This window comes from Callorhinus ursinus, unplaced genomic scaffold, assembly GCF_003265705.2.
Source record: "Callorhinus ursinus isolate GAN/ISIS: 27379988/994484 unplaced genomic scaffold, GSC_fseal_2.0 scaffold61, whole genome shotgun sequence".
NCBI lineage: Eukaryota > Metazoa > Chordata > Mammalia > Carnivora > Otariidae > Callorhinus > Callorhinus ursinus.
The window spans coordinates 5,135,438-5,147,023 of NW_027397123.1; the positions used below are offsets into that span (position 1 = coordinate 5,135,438).

Consider the following 11,586-nt stretch of genomic DNA (forward strand, 5'->3'; position numbering starts at 1 on the left):
TCCTTTCCTACTACACGTATTTAAGGTGACGCGTTTTCTCTAAGTATAGCTAATCTGCCCCTTGCAAGTTTTTCAAAGGGAGGTATCTCTTACATACAGTGAAATTCACAGATCCTCAGTATACAGTTTGGTCAGTTCTAACAATTCATATATTCTTGTAACCTACATACCTATCAAGTTTCCATCAACCCAGAAAGTTATTTCATGCTTCTTCCTGGTCAAGCGTCCCTCCCCAGAACCAGCTACTCTCCTGGATTTTGTCACCATTGGTAACTTTGGTTACCATTGGTAACTGCTCTTGAAGTTCCTAAGAGTCTGTATTCTGTTATCTCTGGCTTCTTCTCATTCAGCATAATACTTTTTTTTTTAAAGATTTTATTTATTTATTTGACAGAGAGAGACACAGTGAGAGATGGAACACAAGCAGGGGGAGTGGGAGAGGGAGAAACAGGCTTCCTGCCGAGCAGGGAGCCCAACGCGGGACTCGATCCCAGGACCCTGGGATCACGATCCGAGCCGAAGGCAGACGCCCAATGACTGAGCCACCCAGGCGCCTAATGACTGAGCCACCCAGGTGCCCGTCAGCATAATATTTTTGAAATTCATCCGTATCATGTGTATCAGTAGTTCACTCCTTTCTACTGTTAATAGAATTCCTTTGGATGAATAAATCACAATTCATTCGTTCTTCTATTGAGGAATGTCTGGGTTGTTTCCACGTTTTGGCCATGATGAACACAGCTGTTACTAACATTCTCATGCTAGTTTTCACACGGGCAGGGTTCTATTTCTCATTTCTCTTGGGTAAATACCTAGGGGTAGAATTACTGGGTCAATTGAGTAGTGTATGTTAAACTAAGAGACCACTAAAGGGTTTTCCAAAGTGATGCTTGTGTTTTACACTTTTTCTAGCAATCTATTGGAGTTCTGGTTGTCCCATTGTCCTCTCTGACATTTAAAAGTTTTAGCCATTCTGATGGAAGGCGGGGTGGAATCTCACAGTGGTTTTGAGTTGCATTGCACGGGAATACGGGTAAGCACCTTCTCACGTGCTCACCGGCTGTTTGTGTATCTTCTTTTGTAAAGTGTCTCTGTTCTGGAGGAGGTCACGGAGAGGACGTGACCTCCAGTTGACCCTTCGGCTGGACCAGGGCCGTCAGAGGCTCCTCATCCCTCCTCTGTCCCTGGAATGTCCACTGCCCATCGTTCCACAGCCAGAGCCATTTCAAGGTCGTAGCCTTGAGAGAATAAAGTGTTGAGATCAGCTCGACAGTTTGTCACTGAACCCTGTTGAGGCCTCTGTATAAACCTTTAAGATTCTGGCGGGCGGGTGCAGGGATCTACTGTCTTGCAGCCGCTCAACACAAACCTCGTAAGTAAATTCCCTGGCTTGTTAAACCTGTCACCCTCCCAATCTGGGAGGCTGCCTTTTCCCTCCCTTTCTCTGTCTCTCCCTGTCCTCTGTGTGTGGAGGCTAGTTTGCAAACGAACGCTATTTATTTATTTTTAAAAAGATTTTATTTATTTGAGAGAGAGAAAGAGCGCAGGAGCAGAGAATGAGTGGGGGGCGGGTAGAGGCAGAGGCAGAGGGAGAAGCAGATTTCCTGCTGAGCTGGGAACCAGGGCCAGGGCTCCATCCCAGGACTGGGGATCATGACCTGATCATAACCTCAGCCAAAGGCAGCCACTTAACCGACTGAGCCACCCAGGTGCCCCCAACACTATTTATTTTTTTGCCAATTTTTTCCCCTGGGGTTGTCTTTTTATTATCAATATGTAGACATTCTTTCATGTATCTTCTGGATACAAGTCCTTTGTCAAATATATGTATTACGAATTTTTTCTTCTAGTCTGTGGCTTGCTTTTTCTTTCTTTTAATGTGCCTTTTGGAGAGCAGAAGTTATTCCTTTTGATGCTACCCAGTTTCTCAAGAATTTTATTTTATGTGTAGTGTTTCCAGTGTCCTTTTAAGACATCTTTGCTACCCCAAGTTTGCCAAGATAGTCTCCTACTGCTCCTACAAGATTTATAGTTACAACTTTTTCATTTTGTTTTATAATCAGCCTATTTTATATGAAAATCTCTGTATTTCAGCATCATTCTTTTGGGACATTCTCTCTGGATATTGAATTCTGCATTAGCAGCCTTTTTTTTTCCCCCTTCTTCTTTTAGCCCTTTAAAGAGGTTGTCTCCCTGTCTTGTGACTCTGTAGTTTCTGATGAGAAGGGGGGAGTAATTGAAATTATTGATCCATTTTTTTTCCAGCTGCTTTCGAGATTTTTCCTTTTATCATTGGTTTCACCAGTTTGACTATGATATGTGTAGGAGTTTTTTTGTTTGTTTGTTTGTTTTGGCTTTTGTATTTGTTCTACTTGTGTTTTGCTGAACTTCTTGAATATGTGAATTTATCTATTTTTTTTTAACCAACTTTGAGAAAGTTCCAGCCATTATTTCTTCAAAGATTTATTTTGGCTTTTTCTCTTTTTCCTTGCCTCTGGTACTGTAATTACACTTGTGCTAGATATTTTTAAATTGTTCCACAGGCCCCAAGGCCCCCTACATGTGCTTCAGAGTAGGTGTCTGGTGATGCTCCTGTCCTGTGTCCAATTTTTCTTACACATATTTGGTAAAGGCCCATGGAATAGAGTTGGTCCTAGGTACAGATCTGTGTATGGCCCCTTTAGGGATTCTCGCCTATCATACTATCCTTTGTTTCATCTCTAGAAATTCACTGAAAGTTTCATGCTTTTCTAATCCATCTGTGGCAGCCTCTTTTGCTTCCCTCTGCTATGCCAAGGATGAAAGCAGCCATGCTTGTCTGTTTTTGGATTTTATTAGGTTTAATTGCATCCTCGGCTCTGTGATCTACTTGAGAAGGTAATGATTTTGTGGTTAACCACCTTCATCTTATATTTAGGGTGGGAACAACATTCTCTCATATCTCTCATAACTTTCCACATCCTAAGTGGAAGTAGAAATATCCTACCAGTTTTAACATGCTATATTTAAATTAAACATTTTTTTTCCCATTCTACAAACTTTGTAATTTCCATGACGATATATTTTTTTCCTCTGACCTCTGTGTATTTCTGGTATTTTAAAATATCCAAATAGACAGGTTTTTTAAAAGTTATTATTTTTACTATTGATTCCTAACACCAAATTACATTTCGATGAGATTGAGGCAGGTATGCTTTGGAGTGTTTAATAGTTGTTATGATTTGGGGCACCTGGGTGGCTCAGTCGTTAAGCATCTGCCTTCAGCTCAGGTCATGGTCCCGGGGTCCTGGGATCGAGCCCCACATCGGACTCCCTGCTCCGCGGGAAGCCTGCTTCTCCCTCTCCCACTCCCCCTGCTTGTGTTCCCTCTCTCGCTGTGTCTCTCTCTGTCAAATAAATAAATAAAATATTTAAAAAAATTGTTATGATTTGTCTTCTATCTTTGAATGGTCAGGTTTTTTTTTTCTTTTTCTTTTTTTTAAGCTGTATTTATTGAAGTAATCTCTATACCCAATGCGGGGCTTGAACTCCTGACCCCAAGATCAAGAGTCGCATGCTCTTCTGACTGACCCAGCCAGTTAGGTGCCCCTGAATGGTCAGTTTTTAGGAATGCTGCATGTGAATAAAATAGCACGTATTCTTTAGTTACCAGTTCACTAGAGAAAGCTGTTGTTCAAATGGTTCTTTCTAAATCTTTATTAATTTTTGTCCCCTGGATTGTAACTTGTCGAGAGAGGCATATTAAAATCTCCTACCATGATTGTGGGTTTGCCAATTCCTCCTTGTAATTTTTTTAATTTTTGCTTTATATATCATAAGCCTCAGGATTATGTATGTACAGGTTTAAGATCCCAACTTTCATTATTGTGTGGTGGTGACCCATTATCATCTCATACGTGTTATTTACCTTCAAGCCTAGGCAACTTTAGTTTATGCTCCTCACTCTGTTTCCTCTGTGTTTCTGGGATGTAGGAATTTCCCATTTTTTCTGTGGAACTCCACCATAGATGAAACTCCCCCTTTCCATTTTGTCTAGCACGTCAGTGTGTGCATGTACATGAGTGTGCAAGCACAGGTGTGTGTGTGCGTGTGCGTGTGCGTGAGTGTGGATGTGCACGCTGCAGTTGCTGAGGCTTGCTGCATGCAGTCCGCTCGCTCTCAGGCCCCTACAGTCCATCAGGGCCTCTCTGGCTGCCTTCATCATGACCTTTAACCTTCTCCCATCACTAAGTGCTTTGTTTTCATGTCCTCATTCACATTCCCCAGCAAGGGACCCTGATTGGCCTTGCTTGTCATTTTGCTCCGATGCCACCACAGGAGACCTGGCCTGTGTACGAGTTAGCTGCCCTTTGGGACACATGCTCATCCCTAAAGCAGCTGGTTCTGCATGCCGGCTGGTTTCACGGACAGGGTGCTGTGGAACGGCAAATTGGCCAACTTGGTCCTTCTGTGTGTGGGCTGTTGGCGAACTTGTCCTGGTTCGGTGTTCATTGCCAGGCCTTCTTCTCTGCACTTACCTGCCCCTTCATCACAGATGGAGACTGTTAGGTCATGTTGGGAAATGCTTCTGAAATTAGCTGCTGAGCACAGATTTATAAAGCAGAGCATGGAAAACAGGCTCTTAGGACTTTTTCTTTTCTTTTTTAATTAGAGAGAGAGCATGGGTGGGGTGAGGAGGGGCAGTGGGAGAGGGAGAGAGAGAATCTTAAGCAGGCTCCATGCCCAACGTGGAGTCAGATGTGGGGCTTGATCTCCTAACCCTGAGATCATGACCTGAGCGGAAATCAAGAGTTGGGTGCTTAACCGACTGAGCCACCCAGGTGCCCCTCTTACGATTTTTTATGTAAGAGAAATCTTGCCTGTCTGAGACCAGTGAGGTCCGATTTTATAGGTATTCTGATCTTGAGGACCCGTCTGAGTATGGGAAAGTGTCCCTATTTGAAACAGTAGGATCTGTTATTTATCGCCACCCTAAGAAGCTCTGGGAACAAGTCTCAGATATGCATCTCATTTGCTTGTTCATCAGTATGCTTGGTGGGTGATACAGGAGATGCACTAACTGTAAATCGCAGAGTGATAGCTTATCAGAGCTGGAAGGAATCTCAGGAATCTATTCCCACCTTCTCACATTGTTTCGTCAGAGTGGATTTTGAATCTGCAGTGACAGGAATGTCTAGAAATTAAAGAGTAGGAAGAGCTGTGGTCCGTTGATGTGTCATTGGGATGGGGGTGAATGGCTTGGGGGGGCGGGATTCAAGCGCAGGGACTTTGGGCTGCACGGAGGTTTCCTTTTTTCTTCTTCTCCAGTCTGTTTCCTGCCTTCTTTCCTTCTTTCACCACTTTCCTATATATATGTATATATATATATCATTAACCCCTCGTTTCTGTAATCTTTGTTTCTTTCCCTCCTAACCTCTGACATAAAGTATGAATTTTTGGCATTTTTTTTCCCTTTTCTTTGAAGTGCTCCTTCTGGCTACAAAAACTTCCAATTAAGTTTTTTAAATAAAAGATAGAAGTTAAAAGCAACGGCTGCCTCGGGTTAGCAGGATGGAAACTTGTAGTTGCTTGAAGCTGTACTTCAAAAAGAGAAAACTCAATTTTAAAAGTGTAGAAGTTTATTCATAAAATACATTGTGCTCAAAAAATGGATTCTATGGGCTGCAGAGGAGTCAAGCTGTAGGTCAGTTGTTCTGTTGTATTTATTTACAGAATATTCTTTCTCTATGGAATGTTTTCATTCTAAACAAAAGTAAAGAGAAATTTTTGAGCATCTGGATCGTTGTTCTAGTCTCAGGAATGTTAATTAAGTTAATATTAAGATTCTCATCTCTACTAACTAAAGAATTTTGACAAAGTTCTTATGTATATTTCCTTTTAGGTGCTAGGGACACATACAAAAGAGTCTTGAATGCATCTCAAAGTTTTCTTTTTTAAAGCACTTTCTCTTATTTCTATTTTTTTAAAAGGTTTTATTTTTACTTATTTTTATTTTTGTGGGGGGGGAAGGGGCAGAGGGAGAGAGAGAATCTCAAGCAGACTCCATACCCAGCACAGAGACTGACATGGAGCTCGAGTTCCTGACCCTGAGATCATGACCTGAGCTGAAATCAAGAGTTTGATGCTTAACCAACTGAGCCACCCAGGTGCCCCTAAAGATTTTATTTTTTAAGTCATCTTTACATCCACTGTGGGACTTGAACTTACAACCCTGAGATCAAGAGTCATATGCTCTACTGACTGAGCCAGTCAGGCGCCCCATCAATTTCCCTTATTTCTAAATTCCACTTATAATAGACTCCCCAGAATGTGGAGGTGTTCTGAGGAATCACAGGAGCGCGGAGTCAGTGGCCAGCGTTTATGAAGTTTTACGTGAGCAGGTTTCCAGGGTTCTGTGAGCTTCTTGAATGCCACGAGGGAACACCCACCTGGCCTCTCTTTCCCTCTGGCTCAGGGCTACTCTATATTCTAGCCAGGAAGGGATGGCCACTCCATTAATTCAGCATCAGAGGCCGCAGCAAATCCAAGAAAAACTGGGCTTCCTAGAGAAACTGGGGCTGACCAGCAACATGGACAAAAAAAGGGGAAACTTCCAGGGGTGGCTCAGTTGGTTGGGTGTTCGGCTCTTGATTTCAGCTTAGGTCAGGATCTCAAGGTTGTAGGACTGAGCCCCATATTGGACTCTGTGCTCAGCCCACAGTCTGCTCCTCCTCCTGCTTGCATTCTCTCTCTCTCTCAAAAATAAATAAAATATTTTTTTAAAGGGGAAACTTCTAGAAAAATCACTCCCCCCATTTTCATCCTAAAGCCAAAGCAATAATCAAGACGAAAAATAAACAATCATCACTAAATGCCGTGTTTTTCGAATGGCCAGCTGGTCCCATTGGTGAATCATGAAATCAATTCAAAGGCTTATGATCTGCATTAAAATAGAGGAGCAAATAGAAAATCCAAATGCATGGGTCAGGGAAGGTAAATATTGTTTCAGTGAATCTTTTTTTTTTTTAAGAGTTTATTTATTTATTAGAGAGAGAGAGAGAGCACGAACACAAGTAGGGGGGAGTGGGAGAGGGAGAAGCAGGCTCTCTGCTGAGGAGGGAGCCCAATACGGGGCTCCATCCCAGGACCTAGCCCAAGGCAGAGGCTTAACCGACTGAGCCACCCTGGTGCCCCTCAGTGAATCTTTATACATGTGTCTGTATGTGTGTATCTACCCACACAGGAACCTGATATAAACTGTTGACTTGAGGGGCGCCTGGGTGGTGCAGTCGCTTAAGCATCCGACTCTTGGTTTCAGCTCAGGTCATGATCTCAGGGTACTGAGATCGATCCCCGAGTTGGGCTCTGCACTGGGTGTGGAACCTACTTAAGATTCTCTCTTTCCCTCTCTGCTCCCCACTCCCCTGTGCTTTCTCTCTCTCTGAAATAAATAAATCTTAAGAAAAAAAATGCCTTGAAAGGAGTCTGAGAAAGTTGGCTTAAAGGGTGCAGAGCTTCTCCCGTGTGCCAAGTCTTCCCCTCTGGGTAGGGCTCCCATTTCCCACGGAAGCCCCACTCTTTACTGGTGCTCTGCAGGCCCGACTGACCTTATGCTTTTTGAGGGACTCTATCACCTTTTCCTAATTTCTTGATCTGTGTGTTAATATCACCATTTTTCAAATAGATCTGCCTTTGGAGCTCCAAGCCCATCCACCTCTCTCCAAGCCTACATAAGCCTCTTTAGTCAAACTGCTGTCTGTCATCTGGGAGAGTGCCCCTGCCAGGGTGTGGGGGGCTTTGGGCGACCGAGCAAGGGAAACAATATGACCACAAGGTGGCAGTAGCACATGCTGGCTTTATGGGGTAATGCTTTCCTATTTCCCAGCTGTGAAGTCACGCTCAGCTGGAGTGTGTGCGTGTGTGTGTGTGTGTGTGTGTGTGTGTGTGTGTGTGTGTGTGGTTGCTATTCAGAAGGGGAGGGGGCAGGGCACTCCCCGGGGAGGGGGGTTATGTGTCTAGGGGGTGGCCCTCAGCAGCACAGCAGGGAGTCTCCGGGTCAGAGTGCTCTGAAGGACAGTAGCCCTTGAAGTCTTGTAACCATAATGCTGTCAGGTGAGATTTGTGCACTGTGTAAGGCAGGGAGGCCCTAAATGCCTAAATATCTGTTTGTTTGGACTGTTTGCAAATAACTGAACATGTAAAAGTTTGAGCCTGATACCAGTGGGCTTCTGAGCTCACGGGCCTCAGCCAGCAGTGGAGAAATAACCTAGGGGTCTTCCACAAGGGTCATCTTTGGCTCATTTATACAACACACCCTCAATCCATTCTCCACAAAGAAACCTGAGCTGTTTTTAAAAATGCAAATCAGGACTTGTTACTGCCCTGCTTTCTTATGGTTTCCATTTGCCTGGAATACCTTTGCCCACCCCTTTATTTTGGCAAGACAATGATGCCAGGGGGCAAGATGCGATGTAGCTGTGTCCAGGGGCCACATGTCTGGAAAGGTATATAAAGGCCAGGTGGAGAGCCTGGTGTGTCAAATTGAGGAGCAGCTTCTGCAAAGAGGGTAGAACTATGAGGGCCCAGCCCAGCATCCTGTACACAGTAGGTGCTCTCCAGCATTTGGTGATGAATTGGCCCTTAGGTATATTCTTTGTTCAGACTCTTCTCTGATTGAAGCTTGACCCTGATATGAGCAAAAGGAATAAGGGAGGGGAGGCCCGCATCATGTAGAATGCTTGAAAACAACACATCTATAGGAGTGTTTAGCTTGCTATTGGCTCCAGTTATCTGTTCTCAGAAGTTGTCTTTTGTGCTTTAAAATATATTTAATGAAAACCTATCTTATCTTAAAATTGACATTTTAACAACATTTTTAAAATTCCAATTTTTGGGGGTGCCTGGGTGCCTCAGTCGGTTAAGTGTCTGACTCTTGATTTCGGCTCAGGTCATGATCTCAGGGTTGTGGGATTGAGCTCCATGCCAGGTTCTGTGCTGGCCGCCAAGCCTGCTTAAGATTCTTTCTCTCCCTCTCCCTCTCCCTCTGCATCCCCCCAAACCCAGCTCATGCTCTCTCAAATAAATAAATAAATAAACAAACAAATAAATAAATAAATAAAATTCCAATTTTTTTCCAATTGGTGATTCAAATAGGAAAACATTCTCACCAGTTGATCCCTTATTTGCTTTTTGTCTTTACTTTTTTCTCTCTCTTCCAATTTTATATTTTGCCTGTTTTAGGAGTTAATTTTCTTCTGTAATATTTTCAATGTTTGAAATCTGCTTCTCATGTTTGTGTGATGCTTTTTTCTCTATTAAAAAAGATTAGTTCATTTCACTCATCCAGTTGAAGTAACAGCAATCTTCTGTGCCTTTTTCTGGGGGGTGCATGTTGATAGAGGAGGAGACTGTGCCTACGTTCACCTGTTTGCTGGGTCTGGAGAATATCCCCGTGTAGAGGTTTCTAGCTTTAGGGTGATGAGTTTGGACCTAGCCTTGACTTTACAGGCTGCAGAGATTCGCCTGCCTTCAATTCTGATGAAGTATGAGAGTTGCCTCTAGTAATGTCAGGATCTTTGGATATTATTACATTAACATTTGCTTTATCCTTTTTTTTTTAATTCACTATTTTTGATGTCACCAGTTTTATGGCCCTGGGGGATGGTTTCTAGAAGCTTTGTGACAGCAACTAGTTCTATTTTTCTAATAATTTGGAGTTTCTAAAAAGAACACTTCCCTTATTTAAGAGGAATTATACTTTATCTTATATTATTTGTAATCTAAGAACCTGAAATTCTTAGTCACCCACCCCACCAGTATGGATGGACACACTTAAGCTATTGGGAAGGGCAGGGCTGAGAAAGCAGCTTTGCAGCTTTGGTACATGAATGAGATCGTGCATCAGGGACACGTCCAAATGCATCATTTGGTGTTACATTGACTTTTTGTAGTCTTCTAAAAATATGCAGTTGTTTCTAGTAGTAAATGAAGATAAATATTAGAACATTCCAGCTCTTCATTTTGTTTCATGGGAAAGAAAGAAATTTTTTCTATAGCATCTATTAACACAGATGAGGGTGGGAAGCAGGAAATGTGACTGATTGGGGTGGCCACACCTCTGGGGGCGGTGTCTGGGTGTGACCCCAGCTTTATACACCAGAGTGTGGAAAATTGTCTTTATGTGCCCCTTCTGTGGTTCCAAGTTCAAATCATTTAGAGGGGGCCTTTATTATTTAGCAGATCAATTTTTCCTTTTTGTGATGTCCCTTTTTTTAAACAAGGGTGTCCCTTTGTATTCTCAGGGACCAGAGATGAGAGGGATTTAGGAGAACTTTTTGCTTCAAAGTACCCCTTGGTACATTCAGTGGCCTTTTTCCCTTTCTCAGAGCCGTTTTATGGGCATCAACTCTCAGTCCCTGATACACCGTTTTCAAGTTTATCCTGGAAGTATCAAGTGCTGGAAGAACTGAGTCTAAATATGTTCTGAAAATATCCACAGCTGATTGTGTGTATGGGTAGAGTATTAGTAAAAATTTTTCTCTTTACACATAACTAGCTTGGTTTTTAGGAGTTATTTGGTAGTCTTGGCTCACAAAATTTTATTTTATTTAAAGATTTTATTTTTAAGAAACCTGTGCACCCCATGTGGGGCTCGAATTTACAACCCCGAGATCAAGAGTCGTACACTCCACCCACTGAGCCAGCCAGGCGCCCCTTGGCTCACAAAATTTTAAAATGAAGGCTTTTAAACGTCTGTTCTTCAGACGTTTGTGTTATATGCTGGGCGGTATGTACAGGCTTTGGAGTCAAGGAGATGTGAATTCAAGTCCTGATTCTTCCTCTGCCAACTCTTGGGCCATTGGGCAAATCACTTAACCATTCTGAGTTACAGTATATAAAATAGGCTTCATAAAGTGTAGCTTATGTAATGTTGTAAGGGTTAAATAAGACACTATGTATAAAACAGTACTTGAGGGGCGGAGCAAGATGGCGGAGGAGTAGGAGACGTGGATTTCGTCTGGTCTCAGGAATTCAGCTGGATAGGGATCAAACCATTCTGAACACCTACGAACTCAACAGGAGATCGAAGAAAAGAATAGCAACAATTCTCTGAACAGAAAAGCGACCATTTTCTGGAAGGTAGGACGTGCAGAGAAGTGAATCCGAGGTGATATTCGGGAGGATAGATGGTGGGGGAGGGGCCTCCGTCGGCCGCTTCTGGCAAGTGCTAGAGCCGCGGAGCACAAAATCGGACCTTTTAGAAGTTGGCTCTGCTGAGGGACGTCGCTCCAGTGGCTAAGCGGGGGGTGGAAACCCCCCGGGACAGTGTGGTCTCAGGACCCTCGAGGTCACAGAAAGACCGGGGGGTGCCTGAGTGCGGCAGAGCTCCCAGGTATCGGAGCGGGGAAGCCGGCTGCAGAGGCGGAGCCGAGGCGCGGGCTCTCAGCTCGGGGTTGCCATAAACTGTGATCCGCGGCCCAGTCGGGCCACTGCTCCTCCAGCAGGGACCCAACAAGCGGCAGAGCCGGGGAGACTCCCCTTCCTCCCCCGGGAGGAGCGACGCGGGAGCGCACCGCAGGGATCTGCTGGGTTTGGAGACTCCACACG

General features: G+C 43.8%; 1 long non-coding RNA gene across 1 annotated transcript in view; it reads left to right on the forward strand.

Moving 5' to 3' along the window:
* The first annotated feature begins 1,319 nt into the window (after positions 1-1,319).
* LOC141371239 (uncharacterized) overlaps positions 1,320-11,586 on the forward strand; it is a 264,233-nt gene continuing 253,966 nt past the window's right edge. Inside the window, exon 1 of the long non-coding RNA XR_012376030.1 lies at positions 1,320-1,372. This is a non-coding gene — a long non-coding RNA (uncharacterized lncRNA). The remainder of the gene's footprint in view (positions 1,373-11,586) is intronic.